The sequence below is a fragment of the Rattus norvegicus genome, chromosome 14 (genome assembly GCF_036323735.1).
Source record: "Rattus norvegicus strain BN/NHsdMcwi chromosome 14, GRCr8, whole genome shotgun sequence".
NCBI classification, from domain to species: domain Eukaryota; kingdom Metazoa; phylum Chordata; class Mammalia; order Rodentia; family Muridae; genus Rattus; species Rattus norvegicus.
Window position 1 is genome coordinate 32,100,413 of NC_086032.1, and position 26,554 is coordinate 32,126,966.

At 42.9% G+C, this 26,554-nt stretch overlaps 1 long non-coding RNA gene across 5 annotated transcripts in view; it reads left to right on the forward strand.

Annotated features, from left to right (window-relative positions):
- Positions 1-5,567: 5,567 nt before the first annotated feature.
- Positions 5,568-26,554, forward strand: part of LOC102556008 (uncharacterized) — a 77,103-nt gene continuing 56,116 nt past the window's right edge. For 2 of the 5 annotated variants that reach the window (XR_005493218.2, XR_010057505.1), the window contains exons 1-2: positions 5,579-5,667; positions 10,651-10,772. This is a non-coding gene — a long non-coding RNA (uncharacterized LOC102556008). Of the gene's footprint in view, positions 5,668-10,650; positions 10,773-26,554 lie in introns of all 5 variants that reach the window. The other 3 variants (XR_010057503.1, XR_010057504.1, XR_005493219.2) reach the window with 3 other exon arrangements.

The window sequence follows — 26,554 nt, forward strand, 5'->3', positions numbered from 1 at the left end:
AGTTATGTTGGTGGAGCTTGCCTGCTGCTAACTTTGCTTCACAGTGTCAATTGTTAGGTTTTAAATCTCGGCCTGTGCCTGGACAGAATACATGCAGACACCATGGTTCCATGTGGAAAGGTTTAATGAGAGAAGACTAGAAGAGCAGAAAGGTGGCCGGCCATGGTCACGTGTGTGGAGGGGGAAATGGGGAAGGGGGCAAGAGCAGCGAAGAACAAAGAGCAAGAGGGGGGAAGAGAGGGAGGAGGAAGGGCAAGCAGCCCCTTACATAGTCAGGCACAGCTGGCTGTTGCTAGGTGACTGGGAGGCACTGGGAGGCGGAGCGGTGGGGGTGGAGCTTAGACAGAATACCAACATCAACTGTATTGAATTGGGATTTTAAAAAAATCTTAACTCCATGTAAAATATATTTGTTTCAAGAACGCAAGCCATTGTTAGATGTTTGTATCTGACTTCCCACCATCCCAGTAATGTTTGTGAATACAGTTTTATTTCTGTTTTATAAATGGAGGCTGACTTCCAAGTGTCATTTCACTAGGTCGCAGACTGAGGGCTAGCATTCACGGGTGGCACAGGAATGGACATATCTGCACCGTGTTTTGTTGATGCTCCTGGTCTGACCCATTCTCCAGATGCTATGCATTTACTTGAGAATATGGAAATTGTAATTGCAGGACTTTTTTTTAAAGAAAGAAATATTCTGGGTAACATACTTACTAACTCTGAAATTTTGCAGGTAACTTTGCCCTCCAGTAGAACACGTTTTTGTTCCAGATTTCAACAAAAATAAAACTTAAATGAGAAAAATAAAATCAGAGACAACCATTTTCGAACCATCAAAAGCAGTGTTTCTTAAGGACGGTCTCATCAAAGTCCTCTGGAGCATCTTTAAGATATAATTCCCGATTCAATCTCTTAGCCACTTAATCAGAGCTTTCAGGGTAGAAAGGAATGTTATATTCGATTGAATGTGCCAGATGACTTTCTGTAGCTCTTAAAACTTGCATGCTCTATGGTCATGGATATGCTCTGTTCATAAACCATGAAAGGACCAATACCTCTGCTTAATACCTCCAAAACCAGAAGTGACAGATCCAGAAAGCTGTCTCTAAAGATATCCTACATACATACATACCACCATACATACATATATACACACATCATACATACATACATCATACATACTACACACACACCAGCACCATATTTATGTAAAGACCATAAATGGGGCAGTAGTGGATTAAAAGTTGTCTGCATCTGTGAAATAACAAGAAATGACTTTCTCACGTAGAAAGTAATTTCTCTCCTTGTGTAACACCTCCTTCTGAGCACACTGAAAGGGACTTGGGACCTGTGCCACTCCACACCCCGATACCCCAGCACTGGATCAGGTGTCTGTCTTCCTGTCCACAGGGTCTGCACAGAACACTCTTGACTGCTTCTTAGCAAAAGTGAATTTCTTTACATAAAAAATGACAGGTTTGCGTTTTCATCCATCACCAGTGACTTTTATGAGTCTCAAGAAATGTTTCTGAATTTTCTCTCTCCAGGTTAGAAGTTGAAAGCATGGTTCTAAGACAAGGATGTATTCCACGGGAATGCTACTTGGTCCTACAAGGGCATTTAGAGATCATACCTGGTAGCATAAGCATGAACGAAAATGTCAACTCTTTTTGATGTCCTAAGTGGCTTTATAGGGGGAAACATGGTCTCGTTTTCTCAGTCTCTTATGATTGTTAAAAGGTTTATTTTTATTGATGTGACAGTGTGTGTCCATGTGAGTACATGTGTATGTGTGTGTGCACATGTGCATCTATGTATGGGTACCCTGGGAGGCCAAATGAGGATGCCAGTTCTTGAGCGAAAGTTACAGATAGTAGTGAGCTGCCAGATGTGGGTACTAGGAACTGAACTCGGGTCCTCTGGAAGTGCAGCAAGCACTCTTAATTGATAAGTCATCTCTATTACCCCTCCTTATAATGTTATGTTTTTAAAAATTAGATATAATGTATATGTATATGAGAGGATCTCTTTTTGATTCTTTAAAGAAATTCTACATTTGCAAGAGATTTTTCTTTTTTATGTCTTGGCTAAATTTTAGGTTCAGAAAGATAAATTTTAGGCTCAGAAAGATAAATTTTAGGCTCAGAAAGTAGCTTTAGTAGTAGTATTCAAGTTGTAACAGATTTCTAATTTGAGCTAAGCCTAGATTGAATTTGGAGACACTTGAATCCAGATGTCCTTACTTGGGAAGAGGAAGGATGTGTTTTGGTTTTGAAATACAGTAGAATTATATATATATATATATATATATATATATATATATATATATACACACACACACACACACACATATATAATAGGGAGACCAACCCCAATTAGACATCTGTTGCCACCAAAGGAAACCTCCAATGGCAGGGATAGGTTACATTTAAACAAGCTATTGGCCTCATGGTCGCCCCCAAACACCCCAGGCTCTTCCCAAGGCTGTTGGTTGTTTCCCACAAGTCCATAGTAAGGCCCTGTTGCTGAAGACAACACCCACACAACTCACTGAACGTGGAGAAATTGAGCTGGTTCCCACCTGAACCATCACTCCTACTGACTAGTGGTCGTGGCACTGGGAGGTTTGCTGCACAGTGGGTTGGTTGGTAAACACCAACCCAGCCCTGTGACCTACAGTGGTGAGCTGTGTGCACGATGTTCTAGTGCAAAAGAAGCATAGAAGTTGCGAGAGTAACCAGTATTATCTGGTTGAAATTAAGGTCCACTACATGAGATAGAACCCGTTCCTGGCACTGTCCGGTGGCCGGGAACCTAAGATTAGTTAGACTATGGACTTAGGGGGAAACCAAATACAACTGATTGGCTAAAGGAACAGAGCGAGTAGATGGAAACAAACACAGAGACCACAACTGGACAATGTGCCAACAGCGAGAACCTTTGGAACACTCAGTCCTAAATGGGATGTCGCCATCAAAGCCCTCCACTCAGCATCCTGGGAACTCTGCAGAAGAGGAGGAGGAGGAGAAAAGATTGTAAGAGGCAGAGGGGCTGGGAGACACCCAGAAAACAAGGCCTTTTAAACACAGGAGTGTAGCCTTAATTTTTTCAAGGTCTCCTTTTAATGATGGTTATTAAACGCATTAACCTCCGTTTAGCCCACCACCCACCAGAGGTAGTAGAAAAGAAAGGATACGAGGGGAGTGCATCTGTTTGAAATGATTGTTTTGAAGAAACTCCTGTCTGTGTTGTTTGGAAATCAGCAGTTCAGTTCACAGGCCAGCAGCACCAGCTCAATCCACTCGCAAACACTTCATGGATACACCAGCAGTCCAGTTTGGTAGAGTCCAGTCACCAGCACCAGCAATGGCATGACCTAGCAAGGACAGCCAGGCCTCAGCCTCTGCACAAGTCAGCAGGAGGCACTAGGAGGGATGCCAGGAGACGTTCTCAGCTATGCTTCTCTCAGTGAAGTGAAGATCAGCAAAGTCTTGAGACTAACAAACATTGCACAGCTAGCTCTACAAACAAGCCTAGGTCGACCTCTGTCACTGTCCATCAAGGCTTTTCTATACCCTCTAAGCATCACATGTCCTCCATGAGTCTTGCCTCAGCATGTACATCTGTCTCAGCTGGCATTGCTTTGCCAATCAGCCTGAGTCCACCGAAGTGGCAAGAAACCACAGCACACCACCAGAAGGTTTTTGGTACATTTCTCTCTATGGAGTCTCAACAAATGTAGTTCAACTAAGCAATGTAAGACAGACAAATACATACATGGTAGAGAAGAATCCTCCATCACGTGTCCTTTCACATGCTTGCTTTAGCAGAACATCCTTTTACCTTTGTCTGCTTCAGCTAAACATGTTTGCCCCTTCATGTGTTTGCCCCAGCAAAACAACATCCAACGGACTTTCCTGAGAACCCTTAATTGTCCACTTCACAGCAGGGCTGATGCACATGTGAGCTCACAGAGACTGTGCTAGGACCAAGGTAACTCTTATAAGAATGACATTTAATTGGGGCTGGCTTACAGGTTCAGAGGTTCAGAGCTTAAGTCCAATATCATCAAGGTAGGAGCATAGCAGCATCCAGGCAGACATGGGGCTAGAGGAGCTGAGAGTTTCACCTTGTATTCCAAAGGCAGCTAGAAGACTCACTTCCAAACAGCTAGGAACATGCCCACAATGATACAATTCCTCCAAAAAGGCCACACCTCCTAATAGTGCCACTTCCTGAGCCAAGCATATATAAACCACCACGTTCTACTCTGTGGCCCCCAAGGCTTGTTCAAATGCATGAGTCTTTGGGGCCATACCTAGCCATAGCATAATTTTAAAAAAGTACATTGAGTCCAACTTCCAAAGTCTCCTTAGTCTATAGCATTCTGAACAATGTTAAAAGTCCAAAGATCAAGGTCTGTTCTGAGATTCATCTAATCACTTAACTATAATCCCCAAAGCAAGACAGGAAACCAGCTGGACAAACTCCAAACTCTGTATCCCCATGTCTGATGTCAAAGTGGTCGTCAGACCTCCAACTCCTCAGTGATGTTGGTCTCTTCTTAATTGCTGCAAATTTCTTAGCTCCAGCTGGCCAGCATCCATTGTCCCAGTAGTCCCTTCTATTCTAGACTCTAAAGCCAGGGCCATGTGGCCAAAGCTGCCAAGTTCTTATGCTCGATGGGGCTGGAATATGATCCCTCTCACTACCTCAGCAACTTTCTGTTTCCAACTCTCTCACCGCCTAAAGTTTGTCTGCCCTGGAACTTGCTCTGTAGCTCCATTCTATTTCCTGGTGCCCCTTTAACACCCAAACCATACATTTTGTATTTTTCCTTTCTAAGCTTGCTACGCTTGTTCAAAAACACTCTTTATGAGACTTAACCAGAGAACAAAATCTCTGTTGGGATTTTTTTTTTTGGTACATCCTTTGTCAATGCAATTAATATAAATCTCTTTACTTTAGCCTCAAGTAGACTCTTCAGACAAGGGCAAAAAAGCAGCCACATTCTTCACCAAAATATCATAAGAGTTATCTACCAAAGTTCTTTTCCTCTGAGACCTCTAGAGCCAGGCTTCCACAGTTCAAGTCTCCCTAAGCAACAAAGTCTTCTGTATTCCTACTAGGGTAGCCCATTAAGCCCCACTTAAAGCATTCCACTGTTTTCCAAAATCCCAAAATCCACACTCATCCAAACAAAAGCATGGCCAGGCCTATCATAGCAATACCTTAGTCTCTGGTACCAACTTCTGTCTTAGTTAGGGTTCTACTGCTGTGAAAAGAAACCATGACCAAGGCACCTCTCATAAGGACAACATTTAATTGGGGCTGGCTTACAGGTTCAGAGGCTCAGTCCATTATCATCAAGGCAGGAGCATAGCAGCATCTAGGCCAGCATGGGGCTGGAGGAGCTGAGAATTTCATCTCTTGCTCTGAAGGCGGCTAGGAGAAGACTCACTTCCAGGCAACTAGGAGAGGGTCTTAAAGCCCATGCCCATGATGACACAATTCCTCCAAAAAGACCACACCTCCTAACAGTGCCACTCCCCGAGCCAACCATATACAAACCATCACAAGGGGTCTGGGACTGATGGGGTCCTAGTGCTGAGAGAGGAGATAGACACAAGCTCTCATCCCTAAAACAGAAGCTATCTCCAAAAGGTAAGTGCTCGCAAAGAAAAACTGAGTATTCTCCAAAGGAATTTGACACTTACAGGTAGGCCTGTGTCCAGAAGTAGATGACCAATATATAGTGAACTCATTTTTTTTTAATTTTTTTTTTGCCTCACAATGCTGTGTATGGGTACGACTTTTCTTCTATTTTACAGATTTTTTTCGCTAATATATTTGTTCCCATTTTGTTTTTATGAGTTTTCTGTGTGTGAATACATGTTTATTGTGCTTTTTCCTTGGATCTTTTTTATTCTGTTGGTTTGTTTTGTCCTATTTCTGGCTTGTTTTTATATTTTAACTATTATTATTATTATTATTATTATTAATTTTAGATGTCTGTATTCTAATGTGAGTCAGAAAGATTTGGTATGTATTTGTGTGGGTGGGGAAGTGAGGATCTGGGAATACTTTGGGAAGGGAAAATCATAATCAGAAGATAACATATAAAAATTATTTTCAATAAAATAAATAAACAAATTAATAAGCAAACAATCTTAAAACAACAGCAACAACAACAAAAGAAATGTCAGTTGGGGCGAGGTTTGGTATCAATCAGATGCTACAATAATGTCTGGACTTATCCTAAAGCCAAAAATGCATTAAGAATGAATACTGTGAAAATTCTGCCTACAGGATAAATAATGTTACCCCTTCGTGCTGTGTGCTGACAGATAGAACAGTCACCACCCACAGGACGTTCTCAAGGACTAAATGAAAACTGCTAGTTAGACCACGTACTACTGGTCTACCAGCAGAAGAAAATGAAATTGGCAACAGTGATTTTTATTGTTGTCGTTGATTATATAAAAATAATTACTTTCTGTTTGTGGCAGACATATGTCCTTTAAAAAAAAAACAACTACCACGTGTCTACTATCTATTGATTTAGTAACAATCCCGATTTTTAAAAATGCCGAGTATGGAAGCTGCTTAGGAAACCAGTGACTGGTTCATTGCTGTCTGTGACATCAGGTTAAAAAAATCCCTGTTCCCTGTCCACACTGAGCCAGGCTCCTGCAACTCAGTGACTGGACAGGGGCTGTGAGCCAGGCTGGTCCGTGGCAGCACTGGGCATCAGGCAGAAAGCAGGGTTCATTTGCCTTATTCGGAGAGTGACTAGAAGCATTTAATAATTTTTTTTTAATATCAGGCATGGAGAGGTACTATCATCCTCCTTTTATTTAAAAAATATATCTTCTAAATCTCACGGGACACGGTCTTAGTTTTGAGGATTGCACCGATCTACTGTGAGCTACCGTGAGCTACCGTGAGCTACCGTGAGCTACCGTGAGCTGGTTTCTGTTTGGCTTCCTTTTGTTGTTTATTACTGATGACAAGTGGTTTTCCGTCACTCTTTAGACCATGCATCCTTATTCAGTCTTACAAATCCTTATGTGCTAGCTATAGAGTGATTGCTTAGTTGATCCCCTGGGAAGGCTGAAGTGAAAGCATTGATTAGACTGTTTTGGGCTGAGAGCCCTGCTCAGCTACTTAGCTGCCAGGAAATTCTGTTCCTTCATCAGGGTGACTAGGGGCAGCAGAACGTTACCTGGGAGATAGTCATTGGTAGCGGCTGGGTCAGAAGTTCCACTTGGGTGTTCACAGGGACTGTAGCTGAGCTGTCCTGGAAGGGAAGAAGCTCACTGGAATCTATATTTGATTTAGAAGATTTTAAGTGGATGTGTCTGTCAATACTTATTGGATAAAGCGTGTGAGGTTTTCTGGACGTGAATCACCGCGTGACAAGCTCCTCAGATGTGGAGCAGGATGTACTACGCTAATCTGATTTGAAGATGTCAGTTCTGGACTGCTTTGGTACTGATGGGCGTCATAGTTATGTGCCGTGGACTCCTTCCCCAAGCCAGCGCCATGGGAACCTGATGGACGGAAACTGTTAGAACCATTTTTAGGGCCACCATTCAAAGGTCCCGTGAAGAAAGCATCAGGAACACAGTGACGTATAGGATGTGGTTTTCATTTTAAATATTATATTTGATTTATTACTGATGGACTAAAAATGAAAGGTGAGCTCCATTAACCCAGTGACCTTGATCCCCCCACCCTACCCCAAGCAAGATAATTGCATTCTAATGGAAATATAGGGCCTATAAGTATTATAAAGACAACACCCTGAACAAATGAGGTGGTTCACTTCAGTCTCTGAAAGTACCCAATGTATTCAGCACAAATTTACAAGAAGTATACATTTCTCTACAAACAAGAAGAGAAGAATGTCACTTGTGGGTCAGACAAGAGAATGCTCTCACCATGTAGCCCTGGCTGGCCTGGAGCTCTCTATGGACACCAGGCTGGCCTTGAACTCACAGATTATATTTGCTTCTGCCTCCCAGGTACCCAGATGGAAGGTGTGTGCCACCAATCCCAGGCACACCAAGTTCTCCTTTAAAAGTAGCAGTCACCAGTTTGTCCAGGCTAAGATCACCGGCTCAGAAGCATCGCTGTGAGATATCCCACACACACAGTGGGGCGTTCATATTTGTGAGCATTAAGGTGAAGCTCGGGGGTTCCCGCTCACACCCCTCTTTATATATCTGAGTCCTGTGGTTGGATTACACCATCTGGTTCCTAGGACATTAATTTTAAAAACTTGCTGGGATCCATCAGGAGAAGAATGAGGTGTCAGGTGGCTTACTAGAGTTCAGGTCTTCTGAGGTCCCAAAGAAAACACAAGGGGAGGCTGTCAGTGGCCCACATGTGGTAGCCCCTGTGTCACTGGTATTCTCCAGGTGACCTTTGCCAGCAGGGTCCAAATGAGAATAATAGAACAGCATCTGTTTCACAAGGCCACATTTATTCTCCTTCAGAAATAACATCGTTACTTTTTGGAATATGTCCTTTCTATTCTTTGAGTGTGTGGCCTTCATTTGTTTCATGAAGTGACGTTGGAATCCTCTGGTGATTATCTTTGCCTTAATGTTCTCATTTGAATGCATGCAAACCAGAAACGCTGTCATCTGTAAGCCATACACCTCTATATCGACGGGCTCTTTCTTTGTTTCTTTATTTTTAAAGAACGGGTGTGAAAACTACAATATCTGGGTGGTGAGTGTTCTGTCAAAATGGTTTGTCTTTGTCAAGACGCAGTGTCAGGAAATGGGTCATCTGCATGGCTAGCCTGCCAGTCATCTGTGCGGCCTTGTCTATCAAAACAGTGTTACTCCATCCTGAAGAGAATGAATGGGCTGTGAACCCTGGTGACCAGGGCTCACATTTTTGTGCTGCTAGGTGTCTAGAATGGGGTATTTATTAGCCCTTTGGCACCTTACTTTCCAGTTCATCTAAGCATCAACCATGGCAGTACCAATTAACTATGGAGGGACTAACAGTGACCGTCAAGTGAATTAATACAGATAAAATGCTGGTAACAGTGCCCGCCATACAAGGCATATATACACTGGTACACACGGATGCTATAATTATCGTGTTTGTTCCTTTAACCCATTGCTAACCAGACATTTGTAACCCACATTGTCTGTATCTACATATCTATCCCAAGGTTGCCAGGGATATAATTTGGTAAAATTATACCACTAAGGTTTTCTATTTCCCTCTCTGTATTCTATTGCATGTCTTCAAAAGCAGTCATACATATCTTTTGAAACCCATAAATATCTATGATTCAGGTAAGGCATAAATAACCTTTTGAAAGTTTTAGATCCGGCCACAACAAGCCCCGACATATGGGGTTTTACGTCTCAAACCCAAGTGACTTCACCACCCACTACATCATGGCAGCTTTGATTATTCAATTCAGCATCACCACCCACAGACTGAGGATATTAGAACAGAGAGTCTAAGTGAGGGGGCCTTGAGACACAACGGGACCCAAGGGGACTGGATTCCAGGTAGGAGGCCCTCAGTAGAGCTGGGAGAAGGTTACAAGAACTCAGGGTCATGACTCAGAGAGTGACATGCCTATGATTTATGGAAGACTTTAAAATGAAAAGTGGCCATTCTGAGGCTGAGGGTTTTTCTTGCATCGTATAATCTAATTCCTGTAATACCCCTTTAGATATCTCCCCAGCACCCAGGAATGGAAAACATATTAGGAGATGTGATTTGAGTTGTTCAAGGTCCTAGGACCAATAAACTATATAACTGGGACTCACCCCCATAGCACTGAACTCAAACCACCCTTAACTGTGGTTTCCTGCCCACTGGGTAATTCCATGAACATCTCCCCACAGAGTCCCAACATATCATATGACAACATATCATATGATAAGCTTAATGTAACTAGCAGGTCAACTGTGAAACTTCCAGACTTCCAGGCTAACACAAGAGGTATCTTGATTCATCTGTACCAAGACTAAGTATGGAGTGACCCAACCATAATATGGCACTGGAATATTTGAGCAGGCCTCTCTGTAGGCTGACTCACTGTCTTAGTCACAGGCCTGTTCACTCTGTACTTACAGTCTTGTTCAAGTACAGGCAGAGATGTTTACTTACTATTGTATGTACTTAAAGTTTTCCACAATGAAAGGCAGGGTTGGCTACTGAGAAGAAAGCCGTTGGCACTCCTGTGTCACCTGGGGCTTGGCAGCCAAACTCCTCTTAAGCAGTGAGGGAAGTTAGTCAGAGGACAGCAGCAAGCCTCATATGTCAACAGCACTGTGTTTTGCAAAGTAGTTTCATATAGGTGTGTCTGTTAAAGGCAGGTGCTCTGTGCGAGCTGGGCCACAGAGGAGTTTCAGTGATGTTTGCCTTTAGTGGGCACCAGGGACTGTGGTAGAGCTTGACTGTCGCTACAGAATACTTGAAACCCTCCTTTTACATTTTGAACACCTGATTTATAGATTGTCCCATCAGCAGTCCTGGAGAAAGATAGGAGGAAGTTCGAGTTTTGGGTGTTCTCTTTTTGGCTTGTTTTGTTGTTTTGCTTAGAAACTTGATAATTGAAAATATTTCAGCTCCGTTTTTTTTTTTTTTCTTTCTTTTTAAATCTAGATTCCTGGAAAAGAGCATGTTGCATCCTGTGAAGTAGATGGGTCTATGAGAGCAGGCATTAAGTCTCACGTTGCTTGCTGCTAATCTGATCTACATATTTTGTGAAAACTAGTCTCCAAAAAGTATGTAAGAAGGGGTTGGGGATTTAGCTCAGTGGTAGAGCGTTTGCCTAGTAAGCACAAGGCCCTGGGTTCGGTTCTCAGCTCCGGAAAAAAAGAAAAGAAAAAAAAAAGTATGTAAGAAGTGGAATGATTTGGGGATCTGTGACACTCGTTGGTTCATGGTCGCCTTGCAATCTACAGCCTGCCTTTCTTTCAAGAATGTTGTGTAGTAACACTTAATTTCATCCAAATAGTTAATCCAAGCTGGGAAGCAGTATATCATAGTGAAAGGTTTGCAGAGAGGTAGATTCGAATTCCAGCTCCACTGTTCTCTTGATGTGCCTCATCACTACACACACAAGTTAAAACAGATTTTTTTTCATTATTGAATTTTTTTGTATTTACAAATGTTATCCTCCTTTTCTGTTTACCCTCCAGAAACCCCCTGTTTAATCCTCCTCCGCCTCCCTCCATGAGAGTGCTCCCCCACCACCACCTACCCACTCCCACCTCACTGTCCTGGCGTTCCCCTACATAGGACCAAGGCATAGTTTGGTAGAAACATTGGTTTGTGTATGTGTATCCCCGAGTGACAAATACTGCGGACTTTGAGATCCCTCTCTTTTTCCAAGTAGGGTAATAAGCACACGGGAATCGTATTAAGATCATCTCAGTCTATACTTAGAGTAAAGCTTGGGTCTGCCATGCTCTTTATTGGCTCCTGTTAAAGGGTGAGCTTTCCAGCTTGTGCTGTTGGAAGTGGGTGGAAACTTTAAGACATGGAACCTACTGGGACAGTGTTTTGTCACTGAGAGCCTGCCCTTGAGAGTATTGTAAGATTATAACTTCTTCCTCTTTTTCACACCTTCACCACAAGAAAAAGAGCCTTGCCCTCCACATACCTCATCTATGAAATGCTGCCTCAGACCATGGGCTGAAACGTCCCAAACTATGAACTACATACACCTTTTCTCTTTATATGCTATTTATGTCAGGTATTTTGTTGCAGTAACAGAAAGTTGACTAATACAAACAAAAGCAGCTTGCATCATAGTAGTTTTGTACCACAATGAATAGTTCAATTACTTGACTGATATATATATATATATATATATATATATATATATATATATATATATATATATATATTTCTCTTTTCTCCAAAAATCTTTTATGAGTAGCTCCAATTGGATAGAAACCACTTGGCATAATAGACTTATTAAAAATCTCACTTCTCATCAGTAGTTTAATTTCTTGGAGAGATGTTGGCTTTAAATCTTTTAACCCCTTTCTTAAAATTTTATTTTTTAACATTTCTCAAAGGGCTAGAGAAATGCACGAAGGGGCTGGGGATTTAGCTCAGTGGTAGAGCACTTACCTAGGAAGCGCAAGGCCCTGGGTTCGGTCCCCAGCTCCGAAAAAAAGAACCAAAAAAAAAAAAATAGTTGCTGTTTTGGGGTTGAGGATTTAGCTCAGTGGTAGAGCGCTTGCCTAGCAAGCGCAAGGCCCTGGGTTTGGTCCCCAGCTCCGAAAAAAAGAAAAAAAGGAGAAATGCACGAGCAGTTAAGAGCACGTATGGCTCTTGTAGAGGACCCAGGTTCAATTCCCATCACCTACATGGTGGCTCATCACCATCCCTAACTCCAGTTCCAGGGAATCCAATGCCCTCTTCTGGCCTCCATTAGCCAGAGTCATGTTTGTGACGCTCATGCACACGTTCAGGCAGGACACTCATATACATAAGTATTTAAATAAAATAAAGAAACACAAATACGAACGGGGTGCTTCTCTTTTTTAACTTTTTAATTTCTTTAAATCGGTTAGATACTACGTTGGTGCCCACAGAAGGCAGGATAGATCTTGTAATGTCTGATGAGTTTAGTATTGGATTTAGATTGGCAGGATTTCTTTCAGGTTCAGATAATCATCTAGTGCTAAATTTGCAGATTAATATGAAAATTATGCATTCTTAATCTTCTTTTTTGTGACACGAGGGATAGGATACCCAAGGGGGTTACCTGGCTAGTTGTCTTGCTGAACCACTGGGTTTCCTAATGTCTGGGTCTGATTTTAGATTTGCAGTTCCAGAAGTTTCTGCTCCAGTACCCCATTGGATACTTCCTGAGGAAAAGAATAAGATGGGCTCATATTAACTTATGAGAGAATGGTGGTAGATAAATACGCCTGTTGGTTCATTCATTTTAATGGGATATTTCTTCCCAGTCACTAAAATATTCATTTTTATCACCTAATGAGTCCTTCCAGTACTAGGGTGCTTGAGAGACTGGATTCACAGTCAGAGAGCTGCCAAGTGAAGACAAGATTGAAGTGAGTTTATGTAAATGGTTCTAAGGGCTTTCTCATCCTGGCTAGGGGGGGACCCTGGGGTACATTTAAGCCCTGCAGTTGAAGGTTAATAGAAGTGATCCTGCTGTGACTGACATTGTCTTTACCATGAACTTTTCTGAGTACCCATTTCCGGTTCGTCTGTTACTCCACTGAGTAACACATTTCTCATCAGCTATAATAATATCAAGGTCAAGTTGAAGTGAGGTCATACTGCCTCTTCTAAGTGGCATTATTTCTCATGTAATCTGGGATGACTTATAGCCCTCGGCCACTCTCAAGGGTTATTATAGACAGCCTGATCACATTGTTCTCTTGGCCTCCACTTATCTGTCATTGCATCCAAAGAAGAGGGAGGGGGCTAAGGGTATGGCTCAGGGACCGAGCTCTTCCTTAGACACCAGGGAGCCCTGGATTCCACACTTAGCACTGAAAAAAGAAATAAAACAAGAAAAGCATTCCATTTTGTTAGAGCAGAATAGTATCCATTAGTAATCTGTGGGGATTTTTTTCCTTCTTTCTTTAATTAGGTTTCTAATCCCTTCATTTATTAAGCCCATCTGTGCTTTATTATTCTATGGACTATGTTCTGGAGAGGTGCTAGGAACTAAAGTCAGTTGGGAATTTAGCTGAGCAACCAGAGAAAGTCCAGTTCTTAATTATGGCCTGACCTCCACAGGTTTATTTAAATAAAGGAATATCAGAGAAATTGTGGCTTCATAGAATGGACTAGGTAGTGTTCCTTCTGTTTCTAGTCCTGGGAGGTGAAAGACTCTCAGGGACCCAAAGGAGGGACCTTAGATGAAATGCCCTACAGTGGGGAGAGGGAACTTACAGAGTCCATCTCCAGTAGAAAGACAGGGCATCAAGTGAGGGATGGAGTTGCCATCCCGCAGTCAAAAACTCTCACCCAGAATTGTTTCTGTCTGAAAGAACTGCAGGAACAAAAATAGAGAAGAGTCTGAGGAAAAGGAGGTCCAGTGACAGGCCCAAATTGGGATCCAGCTCAAGGGGAGCCCCAAGGCCTGTCACTATTACTGATGCTATGGCGTGTTTACAAACCGGGCCTATCATGACTGCCCTACTAGAGGCCCAACGAGCAGCTAAAAGAGTCATCCAACCAAAAGAGAGAAGCTGGTGACCCCTGTGGTTGAATTAGAGAAAAACTGGAAGAAGTTGAGGAGAAGGGCAACCCCATAGGAAGACCTGCAGTCTCAACTAACCTGGACCCCTGAGACCTTTCATACATTGAGCCACCAACCAGACAACACACACCAGCTGATATGAGGCTCCCAGCACGTACTGAGCAGAGGACAGCCAGATCTGGAGTCAGTCAGGGAAGATGCACCTAACACTTGAGGCCCCAGGGAGTGGAGAGGTCTGGTGGGGTGGAGATGGGGTATGGGGACATCCTCTTGGAGACAGACGGGGTAGAGGGAGGAGATATAGAATGTGGGACAGTCAGAGGGTGGACGGGAAAAGGGATAAAGATTGGACTGTAAAAAAAGATTAAAGAATAAAAATAAATTTTAAAAAGGAATATCGGGGCTGGGGATTTAGCTCAGTGGTAGAGTGCTTACCTAGGAAGCGCAAGGCCCTGGGTTCGGTCCCCAGCTCCGAAAAAAAAAAGAACCAAAAAAAAAAAAAAAAAGGAATATCATTTACACCCCCCACCCCTCCAAGATTTTACTTTTATCCCTTTCTCAGTGACCCCTCATAGTTCTGGTTGGGTCTGTCTCCTTGGATCTGTGTTTTTATTTTCTTCCTCTTCCCGTGTGTCTGCTCTAGAGAGCCAGTGTCTCATGGGACGTACTTCAGTTCTACCCATCTCAGGACAATGTTAAGTTTTTGCATGGAATTAAGTTGCACATGAACTTCTAACCGTGACTCTGGGCCCTGGACCATATTGTCTTTTTGCTTGCCTACATGCAGACAGAAGCATTCCATACTTCCTTCCCAAGAACTAGGCCTTTCGGACCCACCCTTGCCATCACAGTTGATGTTGCTTACATGGCAGAAATGAACACACTGGCTTAGGGGGGTTTTCACTTCCCATTTAAGACTTCTGGGTGTGGCATGTTTTTAAAAAGCCAGACCTCTATCTATAGTAGATTTTAAATGGGCAGGATGCAGCTTTGGTGATGACAAGCTCAGGATCCAGAAGACCAAATGCTGTAGAGTGGAATTTATGTCTTGGAAAGAGAGCAGATACTATAATGAATTTTTAAGTTAGCAATTTGTTTAGTCTCCAGAGGCCCTGGCAATGTGCTAAGGTTATGAGGGTAAAAAAAAGTACCTGCAGAGAGGAATTTCACAGTCAGGACCAACATTTAAAGCAGTAATGAGTTAATGCCTAGAGAGAAACCCTGCGAGCAGGCATTTTTTCATCAGCTCCCGTGTTCGCAGCTGGGTCTGAGGAATGAGATCGCTCCAGCCTCCAGCTTTCATTATTTATGTGCTTCCCAGTTGAACCCTCGGCACACTCTCAAATCAAAGGCTTAGTTTTGCTAGGAGTTCAGCCTTATGCCTGAATGGAGGCATGTGTCAAAGGGGGGCGGGCCCCATTTTATTTATGAATAATTAGCCATTTAGGCTAAAACCAAGAAACACATTCAGCGATTTTTTTTAGTGATTTCTGGGGTTTGTTCCTTGAGAGAGAACCCTTAAGGTGACCAGTGCTTGATTAAATATCCAGAGAAGGCAGACTTCTTTTTTGCAATGTCAAATGAAGATATGTCATATAAAAGATGATAAAAACTCAAAGGTAAATTGAATAGTTGGTGAATTTCTATGGCCTTATCACAGAGAGACTTGAGTTTTAAAGGCAAGCTCAGCATTCTGACGGCCTCTGACGGCCTCTGACGGCCTCTGATCACCTCTGACGGCCTCTGACTGCCTCCACCAAGAGGCTAATGAAGCCCTGACCTGAATTCAGATGGAGTTGCTATGGTTTGAACCAGATTTCTTGTGGAAATTCAACTCTCAAATTGATGACATTTGGAGAGGACCTTTGAGTGGCAGATAAATCATGGGCGGGAGGCAGGCAGGAGGAGATGAATAGCTTTAGAAGAAGAGGAAGAATGTGCTTCCCTCACTCTTTCTCTGTACACCCTCTGCCATGTGATTCATGGCACACAGATCCAGCTCCTTGAAGTTAGACTTCCAAGGCTTCTAGAACTGTAAAACATAAGCTAATTTTTGTTAAAAATTACTTAGTACTACATATTCTGTTATAGCAACACCAAATAGACGTAGACAACAGACCTGTGGACATAGTAAAGCATAGTTTTCCAAGGACCAAGAAGAAGTGTGGATTCATGCTCTTGGGCAGGCCAAAGAACTGATACCATGTTTGAAAGACTCTGTGGGGTCTCATGTGGCCCTGCTCAGGCCTTTAGTGACAAAGCAGCTTTACTCATATTAATGTCTGAACTATGGATAGTTCTTGGTGACCAATTGATTTTTGTTGTTTGCTTGTTTGTTTGTTTGTTTGTTTTATTCAAGACAGGGTTTCTTATGTACAGCAGAGGCTTTCCTGAAACTCATTCTGTAGACCAGGCTAGCCTCCAACTCACAGAGATCTGCTCCTGCCTCCCAAGTGCTGGAAATTAAAGGCATGTGCTATACTGCCTGCCTGGCATGACCAATTTCATTTATTCTCTGGGGTCTTCCTCATAGACCCATATGCAGAAATCCTTGTGGTCAGAAGCACATCCTCTCATGTTTTTCCCATTCTTTTCACCCAGGTCTTTTGGCCTCCCTGGGGATGCTTCTTGGCAATGACCATTGCAACTGTGCTATTTTAATCTGAATTTGAGGGAGGAAGGGTTAGAGTTTGGCTCAGACTTTCAGGAGAGACAGTCCCTCCTGGTAGATGAGGTGTGGCAGAGTTCACGGTGTGAAGGGCATGAAGCTTCAACTCTTCTCAACTGAGAAGACCAGGAAGGGGAGAGCCAGGAATGGTGGTTCTCAGCTGCCGTGCTCCACTCAGCTCTTTATTCAACCACCCACATTCCCACTTCAGATCTCTTTAGATTCCCTCTTTGATCTCTGAGGGATCAAAGGCCTACTCAGAGAATTCTAGGACATTCTAAATTGTCGTTTGAAATGTATAACCACATCTTCCCTCCATCACGATCAAGGACAAGAACCTTGGGGCTGGAGAGATGATTCAGTTGGTAAAGTGCTTGCTTTGAGCATGGGTTTAAGTATGATGACACACATGAACAGCTGGGCATGGTGACATAGAGAGTTACATGTTTCCAGGGCTGGAGAAGCAGAGACCAGCAGCTGTTTGGGGCTCACTGAACACTCAGCCTAGTGTTTTGGGAGAGGCCCAGATTCCAGTGAGAAGTTTTCTCAAAATTTTGCTTCTGTACAAAAATAAAAAGGAAGAAAGAAAAATATCATAACCAAGACAGCTGGCTCCTGAGGAACAAAATCCGAGGTTGAATTTTGGTTTCCGAGTACTCAATACATCTAGATTATTCACTAATCATGAAAAATAAGAACCTTCTTTGTCTCTGATCCTCCTGAGTTACAGTTGAATACTGTGAAAAAGAAAGGGTGAAGAAACTTTAAAGTGGGACATCCAGAATTTAACCCTCCAGAAGTAACTCCAGAAGCATCATCTATCCATCTATGTCTATCAAGTAATTATCTATGTATGTACCACCTATCCATCTATCATATTTGTAACTATTTAAATATCATCTAGATTCCTATGTATCTATGTATTTATGTATCTATCTTGGCTGCCCTTGAACAGAATCAGATTCTGTTCTCAGAACTCTTATCATCTACCTAGTATCTATATGCTATCTATCAATCTATCTATCTATCTATCTATCTATCTATCTATCTATCTATCTATCATCTATCTATCTACCTACTTACCTATCATCTATCTACTATTTATTTACCATCTATCTATCTCTATCATATCTATCTATCTATCTATCTATCTATCTATCTATCTATCTATCTATCATCCATCACCTTTCTATTTATTCCTTCTTCCATCCACTTTCATGTTCTATTAGTTTACTTAATAATATTTTATAGGCACATGTACGTATATGTGAGTCATTTTAAACAGGCACATTACTTGGTATCCTGTAGATAATTTTATCAACTAGTCATCAACTCATAGTCATTTAGGTAATACAGTATTACATTTAAAAGCAGCACTATGTAAGAAGATTATATCAGAATAACAACTGTATACTCACCAAAATCACATTGTAGCATTTAGCAGATTCAACTCTATTTTCTGCACTGTTGACTCCACTCAATGCTGAAGGTAAGAAAGTATCTTTCAAAGAGGTCTTCTTTTCCTATGGACCATTTGTGTGTTTTAATTCTAGATTCGTTCGAGTTATCAATATTCAAATGTAGTCTAGAGCCCAAGTTCAGTTCCAAAGCATGCTTGGAATTTCACAACCTTATACTTCACAGCAAGACCAGGAGGGATGCAGACCCTTGCTAATGGATAGCACCCTGAATGTCTGCCCTACTCAAGGCAGTCAGTGCTTATTCTTTGCCATACAGTTGGAGCAGAGCTGGGGTAAGTGAACTTCCCAGTTCTTCCTCCTTGTGGTGCCTTCACTGCTGGCGCTTCCTAAAGGCAGATAGAGAAGGCAGTCACACCCTATCTTTTGATGTACGGCACCATGCTCTGAGGTCTGCATGAGAGAATTAATATCCAGTGGTCTCACGCTGTTCAGCCTGACCTCGACACCCACCCCCTCCCAGAGGTTTCTCAGAATTTTGTATCATTCTTTGCAACCCACCTGCAGGCCACACCCAGCCACCCCAGACTTTCCATACTGTTTGCACCTCTGTGTTCTGTACTTCCTCTCATCTGACCCAGTTTCCTATTTCAATTTCCTAAGCTCCTGCCCATCTTACACTTTGGAACTTAATGGCCTGTCATAGCACACTCTCGTGTGTTCCCATCTGGTCTCAGCCTCTGCTCCGATGGATCTTGCCTTTTGCTAGATCTCCCTGAAGCCTGGATACTTCTACAGTTGCCCCTGTCCCTGCAGCCATTTCCAGTGGAGCTGTTTGATCACTGTAAAGACCCCATCTCCCAAAGTCATTGCAGTCGCGCTTTCTCTGCTGCATGAAGCATTCTCCTCTGTTCAAAGTTACAGCATTGCCCTGTTGTCCTCTTGTCTCAAGGTCTTCTTCTCACTATCACTTGTGACAGCATGGCTGCTTCATGTCCCCACACGGAGGGTTCTAGGACTCCTCTCTGTCTGTGTAGCTCTCCATCCATGGCTTCATCAACTCTCATCATATTAACTGTCATTAGCATTAGCTCAAGCTCGTTATTCCCAAATGTGTCTCTTCCTTCCTGTAGTTTTCCTGAGCTCCATATACCTAACCTGAACAGTTTTTTCTTCAACAATCAATGGTTCAAAGAAGAAATCAATGGAGAAACTAGAAAAAATAATGGAGATGAACTCATGTACTTCACTTGGTGTCTCTGCATTAAGGACTAATAGGTTCCTCTGTTTGATGAAGAGTCTCAAGACATACAAATAGAATTATGAAACGGTTTTATTTATTTTATTAACTTACTTGGTTGGAAATTCCCTTAACATGATATTTGCCCAATCCCATAATTATTCAATCATTTTTAGTTGGTAAAATTTAATTCTCTTTATTCTAATGCTTCAGTCCTTAAATTTGAGTTCTCCCTGTGTGCCGGTAAAATCTTGAGCTAGAATCCAATGGCTGCTTGGGTGGAGAGGTGTTGTAATCTGTCTTAAGATCCCAATTCCCACTCTAGTCTAGAGAGGCAAAGATGAGGTACAGGAGGGTTGATGGTCTCTTTAAGAGCAAACCTGGGGGGTTGGGGATTTAGCTCAGTGGTAGAGCGCTTGCCTAGGAAGCGCAAGGCCCTGGGTTCGGTCCCCAGCTCCGGAAAAAAAAAAAAAGAAAAAAAAAAAAGAACCAAAAAAAAAAAAAAAAAGAGCAAACCTGATTTGGCCTCTTCTGATGCTATGTGGACACTTTCCCTTGACAGAGCTGACTTTCACCTTCTCCTTGGTCCCTCTAAAGGCTGACTATCTCTGGCCTACTAGGCACCCCCACCTTTCTGCTGAGATACATGTTTCTCCACCAGATTGGAAGCTGAGTCTATGATCTCCCTCCACAAGCTCTGAGCACTGTAGGGAACAAAGAAGCTATGGAGTCCCAGTCATCTCTTTTGCTATTGGATTGTGCCAGTAAAACACCTGGCTTAAGGACATTCTAGATCAGAACTGATTTTACAGTTTTTACAATACCACACATTTGGGAGCAACTGCCAAGCCCTCCCAGGAAGCTTTGCTTCTCCATCCAGAGCTCCCACTGGGCCCAGAGTAAACATTTAGTCCAGGAACAAGAAATTGGTCTCTTCCTCATGAGGACGGCTTGTTGACTACATTGCAAGTTCTTCTCGGAGCCTTCTGCTAATCAGAAAACCCCTCCACACCCAGAAGAGCAGTATCTTACCTCTACCATGGTTACTTTTCAAGGCTGGCAGTCTGCTTCTTCTAGAGGTCCTTTGGTTATGGGAGCAAGAAGAAGAAAGGTACTAGCTCCTAAAATGTCCTGTGGGAAGCCTTCCTGGTCACAAGGCTCTGTGGCTCTGACTGTCTTCAGAATGTGAGGGGTCATGTGGGCCTTTCATTTAGCTGCAAGCTTTCTTTCTAAATATACCCCGTAAACTCTGGTTCCACACAATTCTCTCTTGGGGTTGCTTAGCTGTTTGGCCCACATAGATGTTGGGTAGGTGAGTACAGGCTGAGAGAGACTCTGCAGGGTGACTTTGCCTAGGTGCAGGCTGCCTTGGGGATGTGCTGTTGTGCGTGCCTCTCCTTGGCTCTTGAGATCAGTCACTAATAGGCATGAAGGAGCACCAGGATAGACCTGTGCATTTGAAGACACTGTCAAGTTGTATCTGCTGGCATTCTAATGGCCAAGGAACAGTTCATGGTAAACCTGAAATCTAGGATCTATGGCTGTGGAAAAGTACTCCCTCTTTAATGGAAGGTACTTCGAAGTTGCCTGTCAGTGAGTGTAGGTGGGAGTGGGGAGAGCAGAGAAGGAGAGAAGGAGTAGGGAGGAGGGAGGAAGGTTGGAAGGGAGGAAGGGAGGAAGGGAGGAAGGGAGGGAGGGGAAGAGGCATTCAGTTGATTTGTCATCCCATGATGTCTCAGACATCATAGACATTTCTATTTTCAACAGCTTGCTCTGTGTGTGTATGACCCTCTCTGTCTTTTGTGAACACAGCAAACTCCTTCCTATGCGAAGTCCACTGCCACCTTATGACTCTCTCCTATGGACCTACAGGTAGCTTTATCACTAAGGTACCGTATCCAGGGCAATTCAGTTACACAACTATTCTTCTTTTATTAAAAAAATCAATTGATTAAAATTCTATCTTAAATTCTTTTTATTCTAAGTCATACATAAAATCATCACACAGGAACTTTAAGGAAGACACTCAAACACGTTCACAGTCCCAACATTCCTTTCTTCGTTTATTTTCAGCCCTTCATTTTATTTAAAAAATAATCTATACTTTTAGAGCACCCGTTGCCCAGAGGACAGATCTGAAAGCCTTTCAGATTCACTATTGAATCAATAAAATGCTTTTACTTTTTCTCGAATACTGCGAAACTTGGCAAAAGAAGAAAAATGAATTAATTTACTTTTTCATCTGCTCAATAGAAATGGAGAGTAGATAAAAATTGATGAGAAAAAAGGCCATTTAGTGGAGCTTTAGAATTTTCTAGTTGAGAGCTTGAATTAACTTGAGATAACTTCAGAGTCTAAGACTTGAGAAAGTTCAGGTTCCGTGAGTGTTCAAGTCTAGCAGTCATTTTCTAAGTAGTTTGAAGCCTTTCTTCACGTTGCTGCCTGGTTGGTGGTCAGTTGGGTGTGGATTGGCCTCATGCAAAGCAGGCATGTGTAGAATAGCCTGTGGTTATGGAGAATAAGGTTTTGAAGATGGAAGGCTCAGATGTATGCAGCTCAAATGGAGGGACCTGGGGATCACTTTGTCCTCAGATTCATGGATAACAGTGACTAGCTGGTGCCAGGGAGTTTCAGTCACACACTTGTTATGGGAAAGAGAGAGGGTAAAGTTTAAGGCCTCAGGGAAAACATGCAGCTGCCTTAAGCCACAGAATCAGAGATACTCAGTACCACTTTATGGGGACACTGACCCAGTGGGAGTGGTCCTGTGGCTCAGCACAAGCACACTGTCACTCTTCATCACTGTCGTCATGACTGTGACAGTCGTGGTTAAATTGATCTATGACTTTCTGCATTCAGACTCAAAAACAGTCCCACCCCTTGTACTCACCAACCAGACATAACCACCGGTCAGTCATTACCATTTCTGGTTTTGCAATGAACTAAAGGAAGGTGGTGAGTTACATGACGCCAGTGATGGTTAGAGCTTTGGTTTGTCTAATGGTGGCACCAGCATGCTCAGTCACTGAGCTGCACTGCCTAAGGTAGAGGGATGAAGAGCGGGAGATGCTGGGACCCACCTCAACCCTGGGAACCTCTCTTGCTACTGTTCCCACGGAGTGCATCTCAGAACCCAGACTCTAGCAAGCTGGCAAAAGCCCAGGATAGGCTCAGCCCACAGATTGCCACTGGCATAGTTAATGCAGCTTTAGGGTGGAAAGGTGCTACGTGAGCATGGGAGCTTGAGGTGGATTTCAATATGTGGCAGAAGCAGAGATCTGGGCTGACAGCTATGTTAGGGACAATCTGTCAGCCACCTTGAGCCAAGTGTCACAGACCAAAGAGTCTGGGCTCCTGAGAGGCCTGTGAGAGCCCAAACACTGACCTGATTCATTATGGGTTTTTGTTATAGTTGTTGCTCTTGCTATTGTTCTTGCTGTGATTTTATTTTGTTAAATCAGCATCCAGCAATAGTTCACCTTGAGAAGACACCATATGTTCTCACCATATATGTCCTTTGTTATCCAGGGAGAGAACCACACTGTAGCTCCAGATCCTCACTTAAGATGACCATGGTGGGTCTCTATGTCTAAGTGGAGATAAAAATGCTTAGAAAATATTGGTGCTATTGAAATTCATTTATTTCATAAACCAAAACTCTCAACTACTTTTATAACTAGCATTATTTATGACATAAGAGTGTGACTTGATCGAAGAAAATTAGAATGAATTGCCAGGTCGCGTGTGGGAACACAGTGAAACTATCTTTTACTTTGTGATTTAGGATTTTAATCGTTCCCTTGCAGAGAGGGTTCAAAAGAAATACCAAGGAACATTAAGCTTTCTGAGGCACCCATTTCCTGTAGGAAAAAAAATACCTGTCAACCTTTATTTTTACTTTATGCATATAGGTATGCTGGCTAGTTCCATATCGACTTGACACAAGCTATTGCCCTCTGGGAAGAGGAGACCTCAATGGAGAAATCACCCTTACCAGATTGACCTGGGGCAAGCCTGTGGCATGATTCCTTAATTACTGATTTACGTGGACCACCCAGCACATTCTACAGTCTGAGGTCCACGATTACCGCTCACTAGCAAATGTATATGTGAAGAAATTGAGTTACTTCTTTTGTATGAATATGGAAATTGATACAGGTACTTATATTTAGACATGTACTTATAATAGTACATCCTTCACTGGAGTTCTGTAGATTAGATGAAATAAGAGAAAACTTTATCACTGTTCTATTTCCGACACCTTAGAACGGTGCCCAGCAATGCATAGTTAATAAGTGAGTAAGTGAATGATGGGACATAGAGTGCAGATAAAGATACTAAAACTGGTGTATAAATCCCGTACGCTTGCATCTATTTCTGGATCCTTCCCTTATTCTGCCACTCACTCTGTTCTTGGAGCGCTGTCAGATCAGACAGCTCATCTGTCAGGTGCCAGGAGCATTGTGCGCATGCGCACACGTGAGTTCTTCAGGGGACCATTCGTTTTTAGATTTCATAATGTACATGCATGCTATAGCTAATACATCTTCCACATCTCTATTTGTTTTACATATGGTTCATGTTCTCACCACAACTTACTTCATGATATATATATATACATATATATATATATAATCTCTGAATGAGTACACGACTTGACTATACTGTGAGACGAGACGAGACTAGAGACACTTTAAGACTATTCAACGAGCAGCATAAAAGTAGCTCAGTTTATTTTTATTCCACTCCCCCACCCCTCGTTTGGATACAACAGTATTCAGAGAGCTCATTTATGTGTATGCCTCCTTTTTACATCATGAACTTTTTTATAAGGAGAATGAAGGCTCGGAGAAAGGAAATAAGAAACAGAGACTACTTTTGCCTGTAGGGAGTCTGTAATCCAAGAAGAAAGACAAACCACAAAAATGTATGACCCACTTAGTGAGTACGCACTGGATAGAGTTATTGCAACCCCACACACTGGGAGAGGGAGAACTGTAGGTAAGGAGCTGAATACGCCTAAGTCTGCTGAGTCTGTGGAGAGCCAAGCTCGTCAGCACAATGAGTTGGAGTCTCATCTACCAGTAAAGCCTGTTGATCTTAGAGTGGCAGGCTTAATGGTATCTAAGAAAGAGGAACCTGCCCCTCTCAAGCGCCTTTGGCAAGAATAACCAGGCTATGATATAATACACCAATTCCAAGTGACAAATGAGTGAAATATCAGCCATCGGTGACATGGGCAGAAGTGTCTGTGTGATTGGTCAAGCAGCGTTGCTGACGCTCTGGCATTTCCTGTCCCATAATACTTTGTGGGGATTGAGGTTTTGGAGTCGGGGTCTCATGGCCCACGTTTTGCTACGGAGAGAGTGAAGCCGTGGAGACAGGACGGAAGGAGTGAGGTGGGTTAGAGGGAGACTTAGTTCAGTGCTTGGAATCACTTCTTATTGGCTCTGCAGCTTTGAACAAGTTCCCGAAGCATGCTTGGTTCTGAGTGACGCAACCCGTTTCTAAATGCTGCAGCCTTGACATTAACATCTGACCTACATACGTGTGCTCCGTACACCTAGTTCCAGACAACTCAACAATAGTTTTAGGTCATCCTGCCTCAGCCTCCTGCCTCAGCCTTTCCCATCCTTCAGAAGGACCGGGACAGCCAGGGGCAAGCTTTACACATGCAGACCAATCGGCGCACATCTGCAGACACAGTTATCTCTGTGACCAGACTCTCACACTCACCACACTGGGCACCTGCCTCCATGATCCCCAAGTCTGGTACTGGATGTCCAGAGACCGCCCCAATAGTGTCCAGCCTGCGGGAAATATCTGTATTAACCAAAGCTAAAACTTCTTATCCCCTCCCCCACCCGATCTTCCCCGGACCTAAAGTAAACGCTCTCTGGCCCTCAGTCCCCATCTGTCTGCATCATGATTGACTCTGGCACTTTCTGGGACAGCGGCTCTTCTCAAGAGCCATCCTTCCAGAGCAACCACTCTGTAATATGGCCTCTCTGTGCCTCAGATTTTTCTATTACCACACTGTATTTTAAAACACTTGGGAACTGGTCTCTTCTAAGCCCTCTTAGTTACAGTGGGAACTCAGAAATATGAGAACTAGGAACTATGGGGAAAAGTGTCTTGGTTGCAAGGACTCTTAGCTTTGTTTTGCCGGGAAAACTTTCCTCCCCGTGTTTTTTTGGAAGAACAACTTCCGGTGAGGTCAGTGTTGTCCACAAATGATACCACGCCCTACAAGACCTTCACTTTCCGAATCCATATCTATCTGTCAGAGTTTTTTTCTCTGACCTTACTCTATATTCCCACGAGGAAAAGAATTCTGGACAACTCAATCCAGACTTAAATTGGCTCACTTTGTGTTTCTGTAAGCAGTTTAGACAGACAGCAGAGAAAACATGGCTTCCGAGCCCAGACAACAGGAAGATCGGGAGAAAGGACCAATGCCCGTCACCTGAGGCAATTCTTGGTAGTAATTCAAATAAGTAAAATGTTCTTAAAGAACTGTGGGGTTATTGTGAACTGATTGTCTCCAAAACAAGTTAGTTTAGTCCAGGAACCACTTACTGCAGAGCAAAGAGTAAAAGTGAGATTTAGACTCGCAATACACCCAATCTCCTGGGAGGAGTCACAGACTGAGGACTTCTGAAAGGCCAAAGAAAATTCAGGTAAAAGCCACACCCACTGCTGGCATTAGAACTCCTTCGGAGTGTGTGGAAAGCTGAATCCTGGGAATTGCTTCACAGTGAACGACTATTTCCGGGACTTATCTGAAACACGTGGGCAGCTAGCAAGTATGAAAACTGTGAAGAAATAGCACGTGTGTTCAGTGGTGTGCATGCACACACACACTTGTATTTTTAATTTGTGACTATTAAGTTGTTGGCAATATTCCTTTATTATCCTTTTAATGTCCATGAAATCTCTAGATTCACTTTATTTCTGGATGGTTGTTGGTAATTAATCCACCAGGT